Below are 21,121 nucleotides of genomic sequence, written 5' to 3'. Positions count from 1 at the left end.
GCGGTCCAGTGGTTAAGACTCCACGCTTCCACTGCAGGGAGCATGGCTTCGATCCCTGGTCGGGGAACTGAGATCCCACGTGCCATGAGAGGCGGCCAAAAAAAAAAAAAAAACAGAGGCAGACTATCACTGAGACAGCAAAGAGTTTAGTTGTAACCTACAGGAGGATCCAGGCATGGCTGTTCCAGTCATAATGATGCTGTATTCAACCTGTAGTAAACACAGTCAGGACCAAAGCGGGCCAGCGTCGTTCTGCTACACCAGACGGAACGGTGGAACTGGGCGCCTTGGCAAGGGAGGTGATGTCCGTGAGACTCAAACTCTTAACATGAATGACATTTGCTTGTGACCACACAAAAGTGATACGTCGATTTTATTTGGACGCATCTGGTTAGACATGTGAATGGGGTAAAGAGAGAAAGTTAAAAAGTACGATTACCAGCATGGAACTATTAAGCACAGTGATACTTATTTAGCTGCCATTTTAACTCTGCCTAAATTGAAAACATACCGTAGGACACACAATAAAGCAGTCGAGAGTTCTCTTTAATCCGTGTCCGTCAGGGCGGCAGGAGCATCTGGCTTACATTCTGTCATTTGCGTTTGGTGAATCTGATAATCACACACCCAATGGAGAACTGTTTCCAAGATAATGTTGAACCAAACCGACATCAAGCTTTATTACAAAAGGAATACGTGCAAGAAACAGTGCAGCCCAAACGTCTATCAAATTGCAAGTCCCAGACCAATGAAAGAAATGATGTCTCCTGAGCAGCTCCATCACTTCCCCTGGACTATATTTAACCTCAACTGGCAAGTTAAGGATGTTTGCCTGAGGCTGCACCGGGCGGACGCAGACAGGGACTGCACATTGGTAGCAAATAAATACGGTAAACACAGGAAATGGTTTACAGCAGTGGCTCTGAATCTGGCTCATCATCAAAAATCACAAATTTCCTGGCCCCAAACGTCAGAGGGGCCCCAGAATAGCATCCTAACAGGAATCCTGCCCCCAAAGGCCCTCAGCACGACAGACTGACAATGACATCACTCCACAACCCGAGGCCGTCAGGGGCTTCCCGGGGCCCACCACCCTTCCAGGGTCTCCTCTTTCACTGCTTCTCTACGTGAACCTATGTGATGAGCAAGCAGAGTGCCTGCGCTCAGCCTTGACTCTACACCTCCTACGTAACCCTGGGCAAAGCCCTCCATTTCTTTATGCTTCACTACCCTCAACTGCAGAGTGGGCTGACAACAACAGTACGGGCATTTCGTGCCCTAACAACAACACGGTTTACGTCAAGAACAGGGCTGGGGTAGACCACTCGCAAGATCTGCAGCTTTGTGACCAGGAGGTAACCTGGAGAGCCCGGCTTCCACCGGGCTGGAAGCTGCCCCAGTGCGCAGGGAGAAGTGCACAGAAGCAAGTGTGGACATGCTGCGTGCTTTCTAATTAGAGGCTGGCTGGTGGATGATGACACAGATGGACGTGGATCTCAGCCAGCAGAGGTGGACCCGGGAAGCAGTGCAGCTGTCCCCAGCCAAGACTGCACTCGGCCGGGGCTGCCCTCGGGAAAGGGCCCTGGGCAGATGCCCCTCTGAAGAATGAAACAGGAGAGAAGGCTGTGGTGTCAGTTTTGGACTGGAGGTTGCCCTAAGAGCTCATTATCCTACGTGTACATCTCTCCTAGCCTAGAAGCAGTAACACAATAAATATACCTGTGCCCAGATCCTGGTTTCTAAATAACATCTCCACATTAAAATAAACCCCAGGCTCTTTAGAGAATGGCTGATTCCAAGTCAGAGACAGGAAAAGCACAAAGTGAGCCTGGAATAGCTAGTTGGGTCAGAAAGAAAAAAGTATTCAAAGACTGCTGGGGAGCTGTTAAAAGGATACAGGAGTCAGCCTACTGGGGGGTCCCATTGGCCAAATATGGGCCCACGTGAATACACAAAAGATTAAAAACAAGAATGAATCATAACACAAGTAATCAAAACCAAGATGAACCCATGAGTCCACAGTGATAATCACTAAAGGGGAAAGGTGGATGAGAAAGCTTTTCTTCACAGAACAATGCCAGGTAAGAAATATAAAAGGAATGAGAGAATTCTTAAATCACCATATTCCAACCACCCCTGCAGTAATTCATTCAGGCACAGATCACCCAGAGATGCCAAAACCGCTAGGTGGTGTATCACTGGGAAACACAATGTGCAACAAGTGTCGAAGTATCACTCCACATAACGCCCCCGGTTACAAAGGGAAAAGTGGTCAAACTTAGAATCACCAGTAACGGGACATGATAAGATTTAATCAAGAGTATAACATATCACCTATTCATGTCATAGCGTTCATGTCAAAAGATTTTACTCGGGCTTCCCTGGTGGCGCAGTGGTTGAGAGTCCGCCTGCCGATGCAGGGGACGCGGGTTCGTGCCCCGGTCCGGGAAGGTCCCACATGCCGCGGAGCGGCTGGGCCCGTGAGCCATGGCCGCTGAGCCTGCGCGTCCGGAGCCTGTATTCCGCAACGGGAGGGGCCACAACAGTGAGAGGCCGGCGTACCGACAAAAAAAGAAAAAGATTTTACTCTGAATCTTGTATTGATATTCTTATCCCACAAAATTACGTTTACAGAGCAAGCTTTAAATGCTGTCTAGCTAAAACAGGAGCTGCTGATACATGCACAGAATAAGCGGTTTCTGTTTACCTTCTTAATTCCTAGGTAATTGTTGGTGGCTTTCTCCCCAAACCATACCACACAAGGAATGCATTCCAAATGTGTATCTGTCCATTAAACAAGTCATCAGATGGGTACAGGAGAATGTACGGCCTTAATGAAGTTCTAATGAAGCGATACTTGCCAGTCCTGTTGCTACAATTAGATACAGAAACTGAGGAGTTTTCAATAAGCCAAAAAGAAAATATATATAAAATCAAGAAAAAGGCTTAAAGAATAAAAGGCCTTCAACTGAGGTTACATATAAGCCCCCTAAACGATTCGTCAGTACACAGAGCAAAGAGGTCGGAAAACTGTCCTGGCATCAGTGCCATCCAGATGACGCCGGCTTCTCTGCGGCACCCCTTCCAGAAACAGTGCCACTCCTAAGAAATTTTAGGACCTAAAGTGAAAATAAATTTTATTTCTTTTAGTTACTATTTTGCTTTACCACACATTAAGTAACCATTTTTATAACAATAAGTATGTAAATATATTATTTTGAATTAATTCACATACTAATATTCAGTTTACAAAAGACCTAGGAAGAGAAACAGGGCAACAGAAACCGATCACAATTGCTAAAATTTACTGACCTCTTATCACAGGTCAAGTACTACATTAGACGCTTCCCCGGCCTACTCTAATTCACCCTCACAACTGTGGAAGGTAGACAACAGTGTCGTTCCTTACACAGACAAGAAGCTGGACCGCAGAGAGTTTCAGAAGCAGTCCAAAGGCAGACAGCTATTTGCTGCCACCCGAGCCTGTCCTGCTCTAGCGACAAAGGGCTCCAGCACACCACTCTGCCTCGTCAGCAGAGACGCGTTTGCCAAAGGGCACAAACCATTTCTGCTCCAAACTGCAGCATTTCCTTTCAATCTTAAATGTCCATCCTTCATAAACTTCTTTTAAATCAAGCTTTTTATTTTGAAATAATTACAGGTTCACATGCGATTGTCAGAAGTTAACACAGAGACGCCACGTACCCTTTACTTGGTTTCCCCCAACGGTAACATCTTGTAAAAGCACAGCGTAATGTCACACCCAGGAGACTGCACTGACACAATTAAACTGCAGAACCTGTCCATCCCAAGGGTCCCTCCTGTTGGCCTCTTACAGCCACATCTACTTCCCTCCTGCCCCTCCCTCTCCTCAGACCCTGGCAACACTAATCTGTTCTCTGTTTTTACAATTTTGTCCTTTCAAGAGTGTTACACGGATGCTATCACACACTACGAAACTTTGGGGGTTGGCATTTTTTACTCAGCGTATTCCATGGAGATTCATACAAGCTGCTATATTTACCCATCGGTTGTTCCTTTTTATTGCTGAGTCCCAATAAAGCTCTTAAGACACTGATTACTTGAGATTATGACTGTTAACACTTTTATAAGTGTAAACACGTCAGCTTGAGCTACACATTGAACATCCAACAGAAACTATCTCACTTACTCTTTTAGGGGCCTGCTAAATAGATTACACTGAGGTACTAAATGAGTCAACATCATAGGTGGCTGAACTTTCCCAGTTTAACTTACCTTTCTTATGAACGTTTAAAGCTCTAACTAAAGTTCGCACTCTTAAAAAGAAGGCTGTAGTGGCACAGTTAAAGTAAGAAGCAGTTTATTTTTGGTCAGTATTAACTGAATTCTTAACCTAACCAGCTTATACGAAAGGTAAACGTCGGTGAAGGTGTTTAAGGAAATAATAACTATAGGTGGTAGCTGCCCCAGAACACACCTTCGATGGACAGCACAGGAAAAAGTCTAGAAATGTAACAGACCGCTCCAGCTCTCAGTGGCATGTCAGGCTCTCCAAGCGGCGACAGGAGGCGGTGGGCTCAGAGATACCTGTACACACAGGGTTATCCACTTCCTACCAAGCGTGCTCAGCCCGAAACGGACGAGCACACGCACGTGTGCACCTGTACACACATACAGAAAAATGCCAAGCCTTAAGGATCTCACAAGGACTTGTCGGGCAGTGGATAAAATGCACATCTTAGTTCTTGGGCTTTTGTATATAATCTTCAGTTGACTATTTTTAACTCATGAGAAAAAAATCTAAGCTAATTTCTACTCATTTCTTTAGGTCTTGGACTAAACATGGCACCACCCAGAAAGCTTTCCCTGATCGCTACTCCCCACCTCTGACTAGATTAGGCTTAGGTGCGTCTCTGGGAGGTTCCCCAGCACCTATAGCAGCAGCAGGTACCATGAAGCAGGTGCCTCTTCCCTGTCTGTCCCTCCTGCTGGACTCTACGTGTTCCGATGGTTTAGCTCTGTATTAACACACATTAGGTGATCAACAGAGAAGTGCCTGCCCACGAATGAGCATGTAAGAAACACAGTGTAACGCTGACTGGGAGAACCAGTCCTCTCATGACACACCCTAGAGAACTGAAAACAGGTATTCCAACAAAAACTTGCAAATGAATATTCATAGCAGCGTTGTTCATAGTAACCAAAAAGTAGAAACAACCTAAATGTCCATCAATTTATGAATGGATAAACAGAATGTGTTCTACCCCTACAACAGAATGCTTGTTGGCAATAAAAAGGAATGAAGTATGGCTACGTGCCTAGAAGAACCTTGAAAGTATTATGCAAAGTGAAGGAGCCAATCAAAAGGAGGCCACATATCGTATGAGTCCTTTCATATAAAATGTCCAGAACGAACAAATCCACAGAGACAGAAAGGAGACTAATGGTTGCTGTGGGCTGTGGCAATGGGGTGGGGAGGTTCGGGAGTAACTGTTGATGGGCATAGGCTTTCAGGTGTGCGGTGGAAAGTTCTGGAGCTAAGTGATGGCGATGACTGCACAGCACTGTACTTAATGCCACTGGACTGTACTCTCTAAAATGGTAAGTTCTATGTTTTATATAGTTTATGATAAACAGATAAATAGATAAACTGGTCATACAACCAAAAAAACCCCAAGGTTTTTCCATTATTAATGAAAGATTTCAACCCATAGAACCAAAAATTTAAGTGAGCCCTTTGCAGAATATACATAAAGAAAAATGCACATAGGCATCTCATAGTCAAACTTCTGAAAAAAGGGGAAATCTTGAAAGAAGCCAAAATATTGATATATGAAGAAAAACAGAATTAAGAAGAGAAACAGAGAAATCCACAATTAGTTGAAGTTCTTAATACTTCTTTTTCAAGAATCAGTAGAACAACTGAACAGAAAATCAGAAGGGGTATGGAAGACTTGAAAAGCATCGGGCAAAACGACCTGATGTTTACGGAACGCGATACCAAAGAACAGTTCCTTTCAAGTATACGTAAACACCCACCAAGACAGATTCAAATGCTGAGGCATAAAACAGTCTCAACATATCTAAAAGGACTGAAATCATACAAAATATGTTCTCTAACCACAACAGATGTAAATTAGAAATCAATAATAAAAAAAAAAAGGTATCTGGAAAACATCTAGGTACTTGGAAATCAAATCATCTGAATTTCTATGAGGCAAAGAAGAAATCACCAGGGAATTCAGAAAATATTTTGAACTGAACGGTAATGAACAACATTCATTGGTTTTTGACTCCATGTCAAAATTTGCAGGTTGCAGCTAAAGCAGAGCTTAGAGGGCAACTTTTGGCTTTCAGTGTTTATAACAGAAAAGAATACTTTTAAATCAATTACCTATGATTCCATCCTTAAAAAGCTAGAAAAAGAGGAGCAAATTAAATCAAAATAAGGAGAAGAAAGGAAACAATAAAACTAAGAGCAGAGATTAATGAAACAGTAAAAAAGCAAAAAGAAAATAATGAAATGAAAGCTAGTTCTTGGAAAAGATTAATAGACTTGATAAACCCCTACACAAATTAATAATATCAGAAAAGAAAAAGGGGGCATCACCACAGGTTCTACAGATATTAAAAGGATAATAAGGGAATATTATGAACAACCTAGTGCTAGTAAATTTGACAAGTTTAGATGAAATAAACAAAGTCCTTGAAAAGACACAAAATAACCAAAACTGACATAAGAAACAAAAAAAAAATTATAGCTGTAAATATAATTTACAGCATTTATAGCATTCACCACCCACCTAAACCTACTTTTTTTTTTTTTTTTTTTTTTTTTTTGATGTTGGGGGTAGGAGTTTAGTTATTTATTTTTGCTGTGTTGGGTCTTCGTTTCTGTGCGAGGGCTTTCTCTAGTTGTGGCAAGCGGGGGCCACTCTTCATCGCGTTGCGCGGGCCTCTCACTATCGCGGCCTCTCTTGTTGCAGAGCACAGGCTCCAGAGACGCAGGCTCAGTAGCCGTGGCTCACGGGCCCAGCCGCTCCGCGGCATGCGGGATCCCCCCAGACCAGGGCCCGAACCCGTGTCCCCTGCATTAGCAGGCAGACTCTCAACCACTGTGCCACCAGGGAAGCCCTAAACCTACTTTTTTTAATGAAGTTGTAATTTTAAAACTTTCCCGCAAAGAAAACATCAAGCCCTGATGGTTCACTGGTGAATTCTATCAAACACTTAAGGAAGAAACAATGCCAATCTTAGACGAAGTCTTTCAGAAAACAGAAGAGGAAAGAACATTTTGCAACTCAACATGTAAGGTCGGTATTACTCTGATTCTGAAACCAGACAAAGAAATTAGAAGAAAAATATCTTTCATAAAAATGGCTGCAAATACCCTTGAGAAAATATTAACAAATGAAATCCACCAATATATAAAAGAGATAATACATCATGACCAAATGAATTTAACTCCAGGAATTCAAGACTGGTATAATATTTGAGAATCAATCAATGTAATTCACATGTTAACAGAATAAATGAGGAAGCCATATGATCATATCAACAGAGGCAAAAAAAGCAGTTGACAAAATACAGCCACCTATTCATGATTTAAAACACACACATACACAGAATTCTTAGCAAGCCAGGAATAGAAGAGAACCTCCTAAACTTGGTAAAGAACATCCTACGGATATTCAAAACTCCTACAGATGACATCATGCTTAACAATGAGAACCAAATACACTCTCCTTAAGACCAGGAATAAGGCAAGGATGTCTGGTCTCACCACTTTTATTTAACATTGTCTGGAAATCTCAGGCAGTTCAATGAGAGAAGGAAAAAGAAGGCAAACGCACTGGAAAGGAAGAAGTAAATCCGTTTATTCATGAACAACAGGATCATGCATGTAGGGAATTCTGACTACTCCACAAAAAACCTACCCGGAACAAATGCAAGGTTGCAACGTACAAAAATCAATGTTCAAAATTCAACTGTATGCCTCCATATTAGCAATGAACAATTGGAAATTAATTTTTTAAAATTCCATTTATAATCAAAATAAAAAATATGAAATAAAGTAAAATTTCACAAAATATGTGTAGAACTCATATACTAAAAACAACAAACACTGCTGAAATAAATTAAAGAAGACCTAAGTAAACTGAGAAAAGATAGCATGTTCACACAGGAAGAGTCCATAGTGCTAAAATATCAATTCTTCCTAAAATGATGTATAGGTTCAACACAATTCCAATCGATATCTAAGCTAAATCTAAGCTTTTTTGTAGAAATTGACAAGTGACTCTAAAATTTATGTGGAAATACAAAGAACCTAGGATAACTGAAACAATTTTGACAAAGAACAACAAAGCTCAATGACTGACACTGGCAGATTTAAGACTTACTGTAAAACTACTGTGATCAAGACTGAGTGGTACTGGCCTAACAGACACATGTGTCAAAGTCAGTCAGTGGGGAAAGGACAGTCTTCAACAAATGGTTCTGGAACAACTAAATATTCTGGTTAAATAAATAAACCGTGACGCTTCCCTCCCATTATACAAAATAATAACAATCCAAAATGAGTCACAGAACTAAATGTAAAAGCTAAAACTACAAAATACCCGAAGAAAAAACTCTTTTACAACCGTGACGTAGGCAAAGACTTCTTAGGACATAAAAGCACTAACTATAAAAGAGAAAAATTATAAATTGGTCTTCATCAAAATTTTAAATTTCTGGAAAGACATTATTAAGAAAATGAAAAGGTAAACCACAGACTAGAAGAAAATATCTGTAATACATATAACGGACAAAGGACTTGTAGTCAGAATATAAAAGAATTCTTACAGTAAGAAAATAAAAAGCCCAGTGAGAAAATGAGAAAAAGATTTAACACACAAAAGACAACATATGAATGACCAATAAGCATATAAAAAACACTAAACTACATTAGTCATCAAGAAAACGGAAATTAAAACCATACGCAGATACTGATTCACACTAGAATGGCTAAAATTAAAAAAACAACACCAAAAGTGTTGACAAGGATGTAGAGCAACTGGAATCCTCATACACTGCTGGTGGCAAAATTAAAAATACAACCACTTGGACTTCCCTGGTGGCGCAGTGGTTGAGAGTCCGCCTGCCGATGCAGGGGACGCGGGTTCGTGCCCCGGTCCGGGAAGATCCCACGCGCCGCGGAGCGGCTGGGCCCGTGAGCCTGCGCGTCCGGAGCCCGTGCTCCGCGACGGGAGAGGCCACAACAGTGAGAGGCCCGCGTACCGCAAAAAAAAAAAAAAATACAGCCACTTTGGGAAACTGCTGGACAGCTACTTAAAAGTTAAACACGTGCTTACATATGGCCCACCAATTCAACTCCTAGGTATTTACCCAAGAGAAATGAAAATATATGTCCTCACAAAAATGCACACAAATGTTCACAGCCACTTTAGTTATAACAGGTCAAACCCTGTAAACATCAGTGTACACCAACAGGTGAATGAATATCGTGGCTTTCATAAACTGGAATGATACTCGGCAATAAGAAGGAACAGACGACACGTAACAGCGTGACTCAATCAACCAAGTATGAGCGAGAGAATCCAATTCAGAAGTTCGTTCTTCCCTGCAGCGGTAAGTGCTGGGAGGTGGCGGCACTGACTCCTGGGAGCCGGGCACAGGGACAGCCGGCACACTCGGACCTCCTCCGGGGGCCCCTTCTGGGTGCGCCGACCCATGGATGGTGTGGGGCTGGCCGGGAAGATCCTTCACACCGGCCTGACTCTGGTGCTAGGAGCTTCGGCCTCTGGGGCGTCTCTGGGCATCTCCGAGCTCAACGTGAAGACCCTGGTGAAAACTTGAGAGTGGACCACATTACAGATTGGAAGAGGAGCTTCAAAGGAGTCAGGTCTTAAAAACTCAGCTTCTGTTGGTATTATCCAGAGATGAGTCACCCGTGGGAAATGGGCTGTCCGGTCTGTGAGGAAGGGACTTGGAGCTGTCTGACGTGTTTTATTTCTCCAAGAAGGTCCTGGAGGCCACTGTGGAAGATGAAGTGACCCAGCGGTTCTCCTCAGAGGAGCTAGTGTCATGGAATCTCCTCGCAAGGACCAATGTATATTTCCAGACATCAGTCCGTGTCTCACCATGGTGTGGTGCTGGGTGTCACAGTGCGCTACTGTGTCCTACTGCCTCTGAGAATTACCTTGGCTTTCACTAGGATCAGTCTGTTGCTTTACAGCAAGTACCCTGGTTGGACAGCTGTCAGGAAGCAGCCTCAGAAACCGGCTGAGTGAACTGGTCCACTGCCGCATCTATGTTCATGCCCTCCCTGTACTACTCGCTATCATAACACGCAGTACAGACCCCAGAAGGGAGGCATTTGTGTTGCAACCATACCTCCCTGTAGATGTTTCATCTTGACAATGGATGGATGCTATGCTACGGTTGGCCAGGTGCATGCACGGTGGATGGGAATTATCCAGAGCTACGGTCAAGGCTTGTCCACACGTCTGGTCCGAACGCTCAGAAAGGAAGGCCTGACGCCTGGCTACCAACAGACTAAAAGAACATATTGCTGATAAGAAAAAACTACCCATACTCATCTTTCCTGAAGGAACTTGCATCAACAATACTTCAGTCATGGTATTTAAAAAGGGACGCTTTAAAATTGGAGGAACCATACACCCAGTTGCAATTAAGTATGATCCTTAGTTTGGTGATGCATTTTGGAACAGCAGTAAATACAACACGGTGAGCTACCTGCTTTGAGTGATGACCAGCTGGGCCACTGTCTGTGCTGTGCGGTACGCGCCCCCCGTGACCAGAGAGAAAGGAGAAGATGCAGCCCAGTTTGCTAATAGGGTTAAGTCTGCTATTGCTGTACAAGGAGGGCTGACTGAGCTCCCTTGGGATAGAGGGCTGAAGAGAGCCTAGGTGAAGGACGTCTCTAAGGCAGAGCCACAGAGGAAGCACAGCAAGATGACTGTGGGCAATGGGTATCTCAACACGGAAGCAGACTGAATGCCACCCAGGCTTTCCAGAACTAGCCCTCGGAAATGGAATGTGGTGAAGCTTTCTTTTTTGGCGGGGGGGGGGGGGGGGGGGGGGGGGGTGTGTGCACTGTTTTGTTTTACCGTTTTTGTTTTTTTATTGTTAATCTTTTCTACTGGATGACTGTCTCGACCTTTATGCCAGAGGCAGAATCCACGGTGCCCTTGCTGGCTTTTGTTGTTGTTCCAGCATTAGCCTCACGAGCTGTTAAGTAGTCTACTGAGTTTCAACATGGTCTGCCTTCTGTAAAACGACTGTGTCACTGTGAATTGAATGAAATATTTGCACCGGAAAAAGTACTTCTAAAACATCTGTGGAACTCAGTTGTGTTTGGAACTCGTTGATACAGTAATTCTCAAGAAAACACCCCGAGCTGTGTTCACGATTAGCTTTCTCGGGCCCCCTCCTCCCATTTCCTTCTATCACTTAAACATGGATTTCACATCACTCGAGTTACTGTTACGGTTTTGTTCTACCACAAGGTTGAAAAGAAAAATGGAGGACAGTATTTAGGAGAGAGGACAGATTTGTGGCCACTTGATCTGAAAGTTGAAAGGAAATTAAATATTTTTTACTAGCGTGTTAGAAGAGACCTTCTATTTGGTGAGCTTTACCAAAGAAAAGGAGTCCACGTTACTGTGTGTGCACATCTGTATGTAGGCAGCTTGCGAGTAAGTTAGCCAGCAATAGGTGATAGAGTTTTTAGTCTTCCTCGTTTGTATGCTAAAGATCTATACTTAAGGCCTCTCCCATCTACTGATTTGTTTTATCTTGTAACCAAACACATTTCAAATAGGAACCTTTGACAACTGCGAATCCCACTGAGTGTCTTCAGCAGGGGCAGGAGTGAAGGAAGCACTGTTCCTCCCCTTCCACCCCTTCGTCCTTTATTGCAGAATTTCCCCAGTTTCTTGAACAGGAAAAGAAGTGGTAAGACTACCTTTTGGAAACCGAGCTTTAAATTTTTTTAAAGGGGAAAGTAAGTGTTTCCCGACTCTGCAGCATAAGCCATGTCGATAGCAGTATAGCGTCATCCAAGTGTCATTTCTCTTCTGGTAACCATGTACAAAATGTGACACCATTTTACGGTGAATATAAATAAATTCTACATTTCTAAGAAAAATAAATTAAAAAATAAAAGTTCATACATTATGCTTTCATCTGTATGAAATTCTAGAACAGGCAAAACTCACCTACAGGGACGGGAAGGAGACTGATGGAGATCTAGCACGGGATGCAGATGGGGATCTGACAGCAAAGAGGCACGAAGGGATTTTGGGGGCCAATAAAAACATTTTATGTTTTAACTGGAGTAGTATTTACATGAGTGTATACATTTGTCAAAACTCAAAACTATTTACTTTAAATAGGTACACTTTATTTAAATTATGCCTCGACAAAGCTGATTTTTAAAAAGAAAGCTCTGACCTGGAAGTCACTCAGACTTCATTGAGGGTCTTCTTCTTCATCTGTTAAATGTGGATAATACATAATTTCTCATCCCACAAGGCATCAGATGAGACCAAAGTACATCAAAGTACTCTAGAAGTTGTTATGTGACACAATGATTTGTAGTGTTTTATTATTTCGGGTATCAGTCAGTGTATGACGATGGGATTAGCCTGCAGAATAATTTATTACCTAAAGATAATCTTCAAACTTCATCGTAATCATTTTTTAAATTATTATTATTTTTTTGCGGTACGCGGGCCTCTCACCGTCGTGGCCTCTCCCGTTGCGGAGCACAGGCTCCGGATGCGCAGGCTCAGCGGCCGTGGCTCACGGGCCCAGCCGCTCCGCGGCACGTGGGATCCTCCCGGACCGGGGCACGAACCCGCGTCCCCCGCACCGGCAGGCGGACTCTCAACCACTGCGCCACCAGGGAAGGCCCCGTAATCATTTATTTTTATGTTCCCCCAAACAAATGCTACATGGATCGATACTTTAAGGAATGAAATTAGGAGTGCGCCTGGCCCACTAAGAGTGGGGGGGCTGCAATGAGCCACCAAAGACAGTGGAAGCAGGAAAAGACAGCCACCACGGGGACAGCAAAGCGTGCACCGCTTTACGGAAAACCCACGAAAGTAGATGATTATACCCAACACATCACGATTTAAGTACAGAACGTTCGTGCTTTTCAAACGTCCTAACCATAGTGACCTGGGCAAGTTTTATTTTTATGACCGTTTACATATGGCAGCTCAGGCTCGTCCACCACCACTCAACATAATTGCTGCCACCTCATGCCAACGACGTAGAATGACAGCTATGTTCTTTCACTTGCTAACCAATGTGACATTCCTAGTGCAGCTGAACCAGCCACATATGGTGTACTTCAAAGTATGTTTGTGTTTTATAGCTTTCCAGATTTGAAAGTTTTCCAGGCATATGGATATGCTGAGCCAAAAACTGTGCCTCAAATCTCAAAATCGAAAACAAGTTGCATAAAATACACCGAAATATGCTTCATCATATAAAAATAACCATCAGTAAAAGCTCCAGTTAACACTCAAAAAATTACCCGAAAGGAAGTTTGTCAGCAGATTTCTTTCAGCTGGGTACGTATGAAAACTGCACCTGACAGTACTAGCTTTACCAGAGAAAAAAAGAAAGTGAACCACACGAGGTTCTGACACAATCATAGCTGTTCCCTCATCTGCCCACCATGCAGTCAGGACTCATCTGCCAAGCACTGTCTACGGGGAAGAGAAAAAGGAAGGTCATGATGTCTCTCCCTGGTGACGTGGAAGGTTACCACCCAGGTTTTCAGAAACTACAAAGACAAGTTAAAGTTGAATAACAGTGGGCAAAATGTCACAAGATTTGGACACAGCTACGGCAGAAACTCAAACAGCAAAGTAAGAAGTAGGAACACCTTTCCTCCAACCCACCAAGTAGAGGTCACCATTTCCTTCCAGATGAAGGCCTGTTGGCAAGCAGTGCCGAGACAAACATGCCACAGCGGCTGAACTAAGACACCTAACTTCACCGAGGTCGGCATCACGGCCTCTACACATAGATACTGGCCAGAGGTAAAGAGCTGTAGATCTGGGAGGTACCTCACTAGGTAACTGGCAGGAAAACGAGTGCTTACATGAAAGGAGTTTCAATATGTATAGGAGCCAGTGCACTTAGAACAGACGCTGTCAGCACGAGACCCCCAAACTAATCTGGTGACGTAACTCTCAAGAAATGCTCCTACCTACGATAAAACTGTCAAATCTCCCCTGTGTTCATTCTAAGGTGAAGAAATGTGTAAAGAGATCAAAAGACTATCAAGTTTTTTTGTTAACCCTCTGAGCTGGTAATACAATACCTTACTGCCCACATAAAATGCCACCACTATAATTTTGGTAGACTGTAACAAACATAACTCCTTTAAAACATTAATTTTTAATGACCCATTAAGTACTGACATTATTCAAATCTAAATTCTAATTTAGATCATTAAAAAATTCAAGAAATAATGCTATTGTTTATCAATAACAATGCTGTTTAACAAAAGAAGGATAGAAAAAAATCAGTTTTCCTCGTATTTTCAGGCTTTCTTCAGTAACGTTCTTATAGCTAATATGGAAACTAGCGGTGTGGCATCAATTCTGCCAAAGATGGGAAGGAAAAGCTGAATATAAACAAGTGGTACCAGTGCACCATACTGCAATTAATAAAATGTCAAAATACCCAAAGCATTTCTGAACCTGTATGCCTCATTTTTTTTAAAGGAAACTTTTAAGGTTTTTTTTTCAAAACTACTTTAGAAAAATCTCTGAGATCACTCTTAATCTCCCATGATGTTCTACATATTGAACAGACAGGTTAAAGTATTTTCCCAGTCTGGGACGTAAGACCAAAAGAATAATTACCGAGCAAAATGAGGATAAAAATCATTAAGAAAAACAGATGTCATCAGAACAAGAAGACTCCTGATACTATCCAGAAATGTTCAGTTCTTCATCCCACACCTTTGTCTGTTCTCCACAGTGCCTTCTGTGCATTACTTAAACATTGGTTGCTTCTAACAATTCCATCCCTAACCTTCTCTCTTTCCTCTGAAACACGCCCTCCCCAGTCATCTCAATCCCATGGCTTCAGCTATCCAGGACTACTCAGGTGATCCCCAAATGTCTATCTTCAGCACACACCTCAACGGGCATCTCTTCACTGTAGCGTGGCCGTTCCCCGCACTGCAATTCGTCCTCTCCCCGTTTCCCGACCTCAGGAAAGGTCACTACAATACGCACTCAGCCTGCTCAGTCTTAGTGACACAGTCTCTTATTTCTATGTTTTGAACATGGAACTCTGATCACGTCATTGTTATACTTACAAACCTTTCAGTGCGGGGAGGTTCTAAACATCCATCAAGGAACTGGGCAAATAAATTATGGTCTTTGGGCTTCCCTGGTGGCGCAGTGGTTGAGAATCTGCCTGCCGACGCGGGGGACACGGGTTCGAGCCCTGGTCTGGGAGGATCCCACATGCCGCAGAGCGACTGGGCCCATGGGCCACAACTACTGAGCCTGCGCGTCTGGAGCCTGTGCTCCGCAACAAGAGAGGCCCGCGCACCGCGATGAAGACTGGCCCCTGCTCGCCGCAGCCGGAGAAAGCCCGCGCACAGAAACGAAGACCCAACACAGCCATAAATAAATAAATAAAGTTTTAAAAAAATAAAAAAAATAAAAAAATAAATTATGGTCTTTTCACACCACAGAGTATTGTACGGTCTTGAAAAATGATGGCATGGGTCTATACTCATCAATGTGGAAAGATGGCTATGACCCTTTCCAGGCGCTCTCCCTGCCCCTAACTCCACAGTCTGCCATGCCTTCCCAGCCCTAACTCTCCCTCCTCAGGACTCTCTGCTTAGTTTCTCAATCTGCTAACAAGCAAATTCCTTCCATGGTTTGTTCAGATTTCTGAAGCAGAGACTCTCATTGGCTTCATTTATCACCTTGGGCTAAGCAACTAGGCAGAAGCTAGGGGTCAACGACTCCTTGGATTTAATCTGCTCTTACCAAAAAATGGCTCTGGCCAAATGCAATAAAACTCTGAAGTTACTTTACAATTAAACTATTTCTAGAGAAATACCACGTAACTCTATAATGAAAGAATCTGAGCAACAACCTAAAATCTACTGTAACTGGATTTAGTTTCTAAACTATATCCTTGGTATTAATAGACCTAATTATAGCTCAAGCATACTTCACTTCATGAAAACAAACTGGTAAAAATGCATTAATTAATTCTGTGTTATAAACAGAATTAATTAATGTGATTTTTTAAAAAATTTCAGCTTTACCTACATAAAATTGTTAAGACATTTAAAATGTACATCCTGGTGATTTGATATATGAATATGAATTGTGAAGTTTTTTTGTTTTGTTTGGTTTTTTACATCTTTATTGGAGTATAATTGCTTTACAATGGTGTGTCAGTTTCTGCTTTATAACAAAGTGAATCAGTTATACATATACCTATGTTCCCATATCTCTTCCCTCTGGCGGCTCCCTCCCTCCCACCCCCCCAGGCGGTCTGAATTGTGAAGTTTTAAACGGCACAGCTGGATACAGAAAGCAGAGGTGGAGAGGGAAGTCAACATCAGCTGACTATCTGAAAGCAGACAGGCGCTTACTATATTAAAACGGTAAAGTAGAAAGCCAACAATCTCATCACTTAATTAGATTCTCAGGGCCTCCCTCCCCCAGAAGACCTCATGGGGAAGCTCAGTAAACATGCGTGTCCTGTCATGAATAATCACAGCTCACGCTTTTCAAATCTGTAGGCAAACGAAAACAAAAACCACATCTCTACCACTCTCTCGGTTGTAATTCTGAATGACTTCTCTTTCAAAATAGATTTAATTCTTAATTTAAATATTCACTAACATCTCTTCTTCCTTCACTGAGGCAGCATCTTTGGGCCAGGAGCTGGGAACACAACATGATCAACACAGCCCTGATTTTGTGGAGCTGATTCTGCACAAAAAGCGCATCCCCTGTCGGCTGGATGGAGAACTGCGAAGTAGTAAACGATTTCTCCCTGTTTACACTTTATCTGAGGAATTTCATTTTGGCTCCAGCATACAAAAATAAGCTGAACTCTGTGATTCACTCTTTCTAAAAAAACGACTTCTTATAGAGTTAAAAAAAAAAAAAGAAAGAAAGAAAAAGAAAAAAGCTTTAGCAGATAAAGCCATTTGTTGTGTGTATCTCTCCATCCTCATCTCCCAAACAGAAACCCAAAAGGCTTCAGAGTAGGGATAAAACGGAACCTACTGCAATCCAGCAATAGAAACATATATGCTGTACACCTAAAACTAATACAACGTTCTACGTCAATTGTATCTCAATAAAAATAAAACACTGTAAGAAAGAAATGGAGATAAATACAATATTCTATTTCCTTCCAGATTATTATCCAAGATTTTCCACCACTGCTTTTCCAGTTAGTTTTAAGTGTTTTTCTGAAGTAGCTTTATCTAAATAACAAAAATCTAAACCCTTTTAATCATGAAATTGGCTTAAGGAAAAGGAAATACACTCTCTCTTCTAAGCCCTCACATCCTTCCCTTCAGTCCATACCCAGGAAAGGGAAATATTGATAAGAAATGGACTCCAGCCAAAGCAATTGTGAAAAAAAAGAACAAAACTGGAGGTGCCACGATCCTTGACTTCAGACTATACTATACTGTCATCAAAACAGTACGGTACTGGCCCAAAAACAGACATATAGATCAGTGGAACAGAATAACGAGTCCAGAAATAAACCCACACACCTACGGTCAATTAACCTACAACAAAGGAGGCAAGAAATACAGAGGAGGAAAGACAGTCTCTTCAATGAGTGGTGCTGGGAAAACTGGACAGCTACATGTAAAAGAATAAAATTAGAACATGTTCTCACATCGTACACAAAAATAAACCTCAAAATCATTTAAAGACCTAAATGTAAGACCTGAACTCCTAGAAGAAAATACAGGCAGAAAACTCTTTGGCACTGGTCTTAGTGACCTTTTTCTGGATCTGCCTTCTCAGGCAAGGGAAAGAAAAGCAAAAATAAATCAATGGGACCTCATCAAACTTAAAAGCTTTTGCACAGTGAAGGACACTGTCAACAGAACAAAAAGGTCACCTACTGAATGGGAGAAGGTATTTGCAAATGATAAGGGGCTAATACCCAAAATATACAAAGAACTCATACAACTCAAATCAAAAACAAAACAAAGGGCTTCCCTGGTGGCGCAGTGGTTGAGAATCTGCCTGCCGATGCAGGGCACACGGGTTCGAGCCCTGGTCTGGGAGGATCCCACATGCCGCGGATCAACTGGGCCCGTGAGCCACAACTACTGAGCCTGCGCGTCTGGAGCCTGTGCTCCGCAACAAGAGAGGCCGGACAGTGAGAGGCCTGTGCACCGCGATGAGGAGTGGCCCCCGCTTGCCGCAACTAGAGAAAGCCCTCGCACAGAAACGAAGACCCAACACAGCCAAGATAAATAAATTAATAAACTCCTATCCCCAACATCTAAAAAAAAAAAAAAAAAAAAAAAAAAACAAAGCCAAAAAAGAAAAAGACCAAAAAAAAGCAACCAAAAAAAAAAAATTTTAAAAATGGGCAGAGGACCTGAATAGACATTTTTCCACAGAAGACACATGGACGGCCAACAGGCATCACGAAAAGATGCTGAACATCACTCATCACCCTGCTCATGACCAGCCTCCGTGGCCTTTCAGCTCCTGAAACACACATCCAGGCCTTTAGCTTGCTGTCCCTTTTCCCTGGATTGTTCTTTCCCCAGCTGTCACACACGCTGCTTCTTTCTGGTATTTAGGTCTCAGTTCAAATGTCAACTCTCTAGACAAGCCTTCCCCGACCACCTCCTATGAAAACAGCATTCTTCACTCCCTCCACCTCTTTCTTTTTTATTTATTTTCTTCAGAGCGCTTACTACCATCTGCAATTATTACAACCGGTTTAGCTTTTCATTGCTCGTCTTTGCTACTCAAATATTAGTTCTGTGCAAGCGAGGCTTGGTCTGCCTTCCCATCTCTGTCTCCTATCGCCTAGGCCCACAGTAATTCTCAACCAGGATTACTGAATGAATCAAGTAGTTCATGCTGTACGAATTACAAGCCGAATAAATGTGGCCCTAAAATTTCAAGTTCCTGAACATGTTTCGTCCAGGGAACTCTTAGTAGGAACTTTACCGTCCAGACGTGAAGCTGATTTATTTTGAGGCTCCCTCTGTCAGCGATGCTCTCCCCCTTGCCTCGGCCTAACTGAACCCTCATGGAGACCTCTGCTCATTCTTGCACGCGAGGCTGCCCCGACCCTTCTATCCATGATGGACCTGCATACGATTCCCCCGATCGCTCCGTCACATCATCCCGCTTTTATATGCTCCACAGTCCTTCCTCATCACTCTCTAAAGTTACCTTTTTAATCTGTTTACTAGCTGGACTGTTTACCACAAACTAAATATTTTAGCTTCAGGAGAACAATAATTAGCATTCTTCGATCCCTGAAAGTATGTAAGAACTTCCTGAAAAGACAGGCCCCAGGGACAGCTTTGTAACACAGCTCACTTTGTAACACAGCTCATTAAAACCCTCTTTTCAACCACAGAACAGCGTGAGCTCAGAAGAAACCGAGTATTACAAAGATTTTTCTTTCCCCCATTACAGAAGCTCATTTATCCAGGTGTCTAAACACAGGCAAGCATTCAAATGGAACAGTCTGCAAAGTTTGTTTTTTTTTTTTTTTGGTACAGTTTTAAAATAATCATCTATTTTCCTCCTTTAAAGCTCATCACTGACATTAATTAAAAACAATCTGCTAGGGCTTCCCTGGTGGCGCAGTGGTTGAAAGTCCGCCTGCCGATGCAGGGGACACAGGTTCGTGCCCCGGTCCGGGAAGATCCCACATGCTGCGGAGCAGCTGGGCCCGTGAGCCATGGCCGCTGAGCCTGGCGTCCAGGGCCTGTTCTCCGCAACGGGAGAGGCCACAACAGTGAGAGGCCCGCGTACCGCAAAAAAAAAAAAAAAAAAAAAAAAAAAAACAATCTGCTAAACTACTACAATCTAGCAAGCTACAAAAATGGGTCGGTATCATGGGGATGGGGATGGGGATGGGGGATCGATCTGTTCGACACAGACTGGGGTGTCGGTGGCTGCGAACCACTGCTGGGACCGTGTACCGCTAGACAGCACTGGACTGTAAGCGTGCAGATTAGAAAAATCCGCATTTCTACACCAAACCTGCTAAAACAGCTCCATCTCGGTGCTCCAATTATGTATACTAATGCTGTATGTATCATATAAATAAAGAAAAACCATCCTCTACAGTACTACCTACGTAAGTTTAGTAACCTACAATGAATAGTTACCTTTCTTCCCTTTTTAAAAGACGAAAAGTCCTAGTTCATATACATTTACTTCACCTTCAATAATCATCAAAAAGTACTGCTGGCAGGTCTGTAATATCAGACAACTTCCTAAGTATCTTAGCTTTTGCTACTTTGAATATGTTATGGAGATGAGATTACAAACAGAAAGAATAAAACTTTCATTATTTACAAGTGAATTATCTATTTTACAGACAAAGTTTGAAGTAATTTGTTACACCACACTTTAGACACTAGCTCTGAAAGTCAAATTTTTTCAAAAGAACACGCATCTGAATCCGTAACGTATACTGCATTTCAAGTCAAATAAAATGATTAAAATTTTTTAACTGGAAAATAAGACAGGTATCAAAGTGCCATTTCAGGAAAATTAATCTGGCAGCAGCATACCATAGAAATTAGATAAGATAGATAGATACAGATATAGATATAGATATTTTTTGCCTCACTGTGTGGCTTGTGGGATCTTAGTTCCCAGACCAGGGACTGAATCTGGGCCCATGGTAGTGAAAACGCTGAGTCCTAACCCCTGGACTGCCAGGGAAGTCCCTAGGTAACATCAATCTTAAGGAGGCAAGTCCACATACAAACTCTATTCCCACAGTTCTTTGCATTAAAACAGATACACGTTGGTAACTTGTATATTAGAATCTATTTTTAAGAAAAACATGAGTATGGTTATTTAGTTTT

General features: G+C 42.5%; 1 protein-coding gene and 1 pseudogene across 3 annotated transcripts in view; one reads left to right on the top strand and one right to left on the bottom strand.

The window, feature by feature from the left end:
* CAMSAP2 (calmodulin regulated spectrin associated protein family member 2) overlaps nucleotides 1-21,121 on the bottom strand; it is a 98,945-nt gene that overhangs the window by 47,747 nt on the left and 30,077 nt on the right. The window lies entirely within an intron of this gene.
* Nucleotides 9,431-11,004, top strand: LOC116753347 (annotated as a pseudogene).

The sequence above is a fragment of the Phocoena sinus genome, chromosome 1 (assembly GCF_008692025.1).
Source record: "Phocoena sinus isolate mPhoSin1 chromosome 1, mPhoSin1.pri, whole genome shotgun sequence".
NCBI lineage: Eukaryota > Metazoa > Chordata > Mammalia > Artiodactyla > Phocoenidae > Phocoena > Phocoena sinus.
The sequence above is the reverse complement of the archived record's forward strand: the minus strand, read 5'-3'. Positions and strand labels throughout refer to the sequence as shown.